This window comes from Myotis brandtii, unplaced genomic scaffold (genome assembly GCF_000412655.1).
Source record: "Myotis brandtii unplaced genomic scaffold, ASM41265v1 scaffold215, whole genome shotgun sequence".
Classification (NCBI taxonomy): Eukaryota; Metazoa; Chordata; class Mammalia; order Chiroptera; family Vespertilionidae; genus Myotis; species Myotis brandtii.
The window spans coordinates 2,550,389-2,555,606 of NW_005358043.1; positions in this window are offsets into that span (position 1 = coordinate 2,550,389).

Sequence of the window (5,218 nt, forward strand, 5' to 3'; positions counted from 1 at the left end):
ACTTTCCCCAGTGCTCCATAAGAACTCCTCCTAAGGCAATCCAGACCTTTTTTAATTATTATTATTGATGTGAATATACCATACTCATTGTCACCTCTGTGTGTTCACAGGTGTGGTCCCTCTCCTCGTCCTCCTACTATCCTATCTCATTCCTTCAAAGTCTGCTCTGAGTCCTGCCTCCTCCATGAAGCTCTTTTGACAACTCAAATCTCACTGAATTTCCACTTTTCTGAATTTCAAAGGTCAACTTATTTAACAAAAAAAATTTAACCCATTTGTGTTCTCATAATTCCCTCTCTTATTTTATGCTCCCACTAGACTATTAATTCCTGAAGGGGGGATGATATCTAAGTGTGCATCTCCAGGGATGCACTGAATCCTTCTGGACATCTGAATACAAGGCCTGTATGAGGGGGCATGAGTTTTCTAACCACCAGCTCTCAGATGCCTCAATGATTAGCCAGTTTCTACCACTGCAGAAGCTTAATGACTCCAGCATGAAATTAACCTGCTGGACATGCTAGTCTCCCTTGGCTACCATTTCTCCTGTAAATTGCTGTTATTCTTATGCTCTGAGCTTGCTTATTTTTTTATCTATGCAGAACAGACCTGAATCTAGCTTCACTTATAGATTGAACATAACTCTGTTCACTGCTTTCCCTCCTACCACACAGATCTCTCATTTATGCCATTTAAAGTCTTACACATTAATTCCATAATTAAAGTCTTAATCACTGTACCATAGCAATAAGAATAGCAATAAACAACTAAAATCTGGGACCCAGAGCTTACAGGAATGTGTAATGTATTAAATTTATTCTGTGATCATTACTTTTGTTAAATTCTATATATTCATAATTTTAAAGTTAAGTAGTGCAACACAGTTTAAAATGAAAAACAATAGTCCCCTGCCACAACCCTCCCCAGAGGTAACTAGTTTCATGTTTTAACCTTTATCTTGATATTTGCCTCCATCTTTTAAAATAATGTGCTTATAGCCCAGCTGGTGTGGCTCAACGGGTGAGCATATCCACCCATGAACCAGGAGGTCACCGGTTCAAGTCCCAGTCAGGGCACATGCCCAGGGTGTGCAGGAGGCAGCCAATCAATGTTTCTCTCTCATCAATGTTTTTATCTTTCTATCCCTCTCCCTTCCTCTCACTCTAACATCAATAAAAACATATTAACAATAATAATGTGCTTATATTATCATTATAGTTATGTGAATTAATATAAATGTAATTTCTATTAATATAAATACATAATAGTTATATTTTAAAATATTTTAAGCTTTTAATTTTAACTTTTAAACAATATATATTGATTTTTTTATTACATAAAATAAGAATTTAACTTTCTTACACACACGCATATACTTTTCCTCCTTTATCTTCCCAATATAACTAAATATTTCATTTTTGCTAAATCAATATTCAGGCTATACATTTTATGATTATGTAATTATCTTTCACAGCTGAGTATGCACATTGATGTATTTCAGTTACATATACTTTTCTTGTGTAACTTATTTGTTCTCCCTAAAACTAATAATTATCTTCTTTCCTCTGTTTGTGTAGCTTTCTATGTTCTTATCACTGACCTGTCCTAAAACTACTCAACAGTAGTGCCAGTGCCCTCACAACATCCCCCCTCGTCCTCACAGCCAGCCCTCCGCAGGCCCGGAGTCCACCTGCTCCAGGCTGGGCTGGCTGCTTCCGACCTGCTGCCAGCCATCAACCTGGGGGTTCCTTCCGCACCATCAAGGGGTTCTCTTTGTCTGGTCTGAGATGGATACCTGTTTCCTGGATCCCATGTCTTCATTTTCTTTGGTTTATTCCCTCATGTAGGTAGGAGAACTTCTTCCAGTAATTTCTGAGAAAAGTTAAGGGGGTGGTGCATTTTTTGAAATTTGAATGCTTAAAAATAGTTGTTTTACCCTCACTCGGTTTGGCTAGTTTGGTAAATATTGTTTATTTTGGGGGTCACCCAGTAACTTTTGATTACCTTTTCCTTAGTAAAATTCCCACATTTCCACTTTCCAAAATCGAATCTAGAGCGTGCTCTTTTGTTGCTGGGAGTGGGGGAAGGAGACATGTTATCTCCCAGTGACACATACCTTGTACGAAGCTTCAATTCGGAAGTAAGCGATGTGAGAGAGAGGCTGTTTGTAGAATCCTTTTTTTGGGGGGGGGGCCGTAAATGATGGAGCCTCTTTTTATCATTGCTGCCAACTGTGGTGTCTGTGCCAAGTGTGTTAGTGGAAGTGTTTTCTTGGGTGCAGCCCCCATAGTGGTTTTTGGATGTGGATCCTGGCAATATGGCATAACAGCCTGCATTCCCTAGCTTACCAGAAAAGTTCATGAACAACCTAAACCATGCGAGGTCAGTATATTTATCTGCTTAAGCTAATGATAAAGATTCTGCTGCTGACAATTAAGAATACTGATAACACTGATTGTAGAATTGCAGCTTGGAAATCATTTTCCCCCGGAATTTGCAAAGCATCCTTCCATGGTCTTCCGGTCCTGATGTTTCTTGTTCCTAAGGTTCTAGATATGACTTATTCTTTCCCTCTGAAAGCTTGAGACTATTCTTTTTCTCACTGACAGTCTGAAATGTCTATTTGAAAGGCCACGGTGTGGGTCTGTGTGCATTCTTTGGGCTGCCACTCACAGCTGTACATGCTGTGCACTGTGTACTCTAGGGAGCACTGTTCCCGTCTTCCTCCCATGGACACAGCCTGTGTGGCTGTCCACCTGTGGACATTATGTGGAACCTTACAATCTGGAAACTACTCGTGAGTTCTGGCGAACTTTTGGTATAATCTTTCTTTTCAACCATTGTCTTTGTTCTATCTCTGGAACACCTATTCGTGAAATATTTGGCTTCCTAGATTGATCTTCTCATTTTCTTATTTTGTCTCTATTTTCCATTCCGTGTCTCCTTGTTCTACTTTCTGGGAGAGTTCTTCCACTTTATCCTCCAAACTTCTACTAAATATTTAACTTCAACCATGCTATTGTTAATCTGTGAGTTCTTTTTTCAAATAGCATTCTGTTCTCCAGGATCCAAGATCTCATATCTCTGACGATATCCATTATAGATATATTACTTTTTTCTTATTTGGGGTTTTTTTCCACTTGCTGCATTGTTTGCTTTCTTTTTCATTTGCTATTTCTTTTTCTGTTCTGTTGTCATTTGTTGGTATTTCTCTTTTGTCTTAGAGATTACGTAAAATGCCTCATGACCCATGGCCCTGACATTTCCATGGGGAAACATTGGAATGTGTGCAGGGTGGTGGTTTTATTCTAGAAGACCTCAAGCGCCTATTTTACTGCCAATCCCAACTCAGAGTCTCTGTGGTTGCTTCTCTCAGGCTGGTATACTTCCCCAGAAAGAAATCTATCTGAGGGTGGATGTGTGGGGGAGTGGAGGGGCTTAAGCCTGGCCACCAGTATTCTCAGATCTAAGTGGGCAGAGAGTCTGGGGCTGTATCCCCAAATGCCCTGTGTTTTTTGTTTGCTGGACATGTTCCTACTGATTTTAAAGAGAGACACAGAGAGAGAGAGAGAGAGAGAGAGAGAGAGAGAGACATCCATCCATTGGCTGTCTCCCATACATGCCCCACCAGGGATCAAACCTACAACCTTTTGGTGTACGGGATGATGCTCCAACCAACTGAGCCACCCAAATGTACTGTTTTAACCCCACCTGTACTGTGACCATCACAGGTGACTCCAATTCTTTCCCTCTCTGGGATTCTGCAGAGTGAAGCTGCTTCTGGACTTGCCCAGGAGTTTTCAGCTCTCAGATCTTCTAAACCAGTGGTTCTCAACCGTGGCTGCACATTAGAATCAGCTGGGAATCTTTTTTAAAATCCTGATTTCTGGACCTCATCCTCTGGAAATTCTGTTTCTTTGTTACTAATGTTGTGGCCCCACCCCATAACAAAGAAACAGAATTTCCGGAGGATGAGGCCCAGAAATCAGGATTTTAAAAAGATTCCCAGGTGATTCTAATGTGCAGCCAAGGTTGAGAACCACTGTACTAAAGGGAAGGACACCCGTGGGAGAGGCCCCGCTGAATAGCAGCTGGCGCAAACAAGCAACTGACGACACAGAAAGCACTAAGCCATCTCCCACTCCTTGCCTTCATTCATGAGGGTTTTGCATAAATTCCTGGATGATGAATACCAAACTAGTTAGGATTCATGAACCTTAAAAAACACAGGAAAACAAACCTCATTTCTTAAAAAGGGCTTTTGCATCACTGTCAGAGTCCTGGCTTAAAGACTCTCTGACTGTGAGCAGGAACATTTGTCCTTATGTTCTGCTAAAATGTAGGTTACAATTCACTTTTTGTTAAAAAAAATATATATATATATAAACTGGAAGTATCCCATTAAGATTTGGAAGTTCTAAAGCATTATTTTTTTTTAACCCAACCTGGTAAATTGTCATTCTAGGTACATCTGCAATAATACACTTTCAACCTGCACACTCATTCTCATCAACTCTCGAGGGTTGTCACTCGCTTGCCCAGGGCCTTTTTTCATGGCAGACAACATCGTCATGTGTTTGGGATTGTGGGAGAAAAGGGCTATCAGCGGATGAGCTCCGGAATGACAGCCATTTATGGAGTCCGGTGTCTCCCCAGAAAAAACACCGCCCATGGTAGAGGGAATATCCCAAAAGACATAGGATTCAGGACTAAAACTAGGAATTGCCTTGCTTTCTGATTCTCATACTCTACATATATTCAGCCAGAATTTCTAATCTAGAGCCTAGAGATTGGGACCTGCATGTCTAAGGAACTTGATTCCTCTTTCAATAGAATCAGTAGAGGTTTTGGTCCTGCTACCTCTCTCTGAAAGACTAGGCTTTGGTGCACATGCCATCACACACCACAGAGATGGGATATTTGTAAAATAATCACTCTTTCCAAGCTGTTGTATAAGACACCAACTAGCATGTTAACATACTAAGTACAAATCAAGCAATGCCTTCTTTTTTTTTTAACTTAAAATGACAAATCTTAGGGACTATGTCTATGTAGACTATTCATTCATTGCTACACTTTAGTGATGGCAGATTATTTACTAATATGCTCCCATTACTTTTAATTATTCTTTTTAATATATATATATTTATTTATTTTATTTTATTTTATTACTGATCTTAGAGAGAGGGGAAGAGAGAGGGAGAGAAACATTGATTGG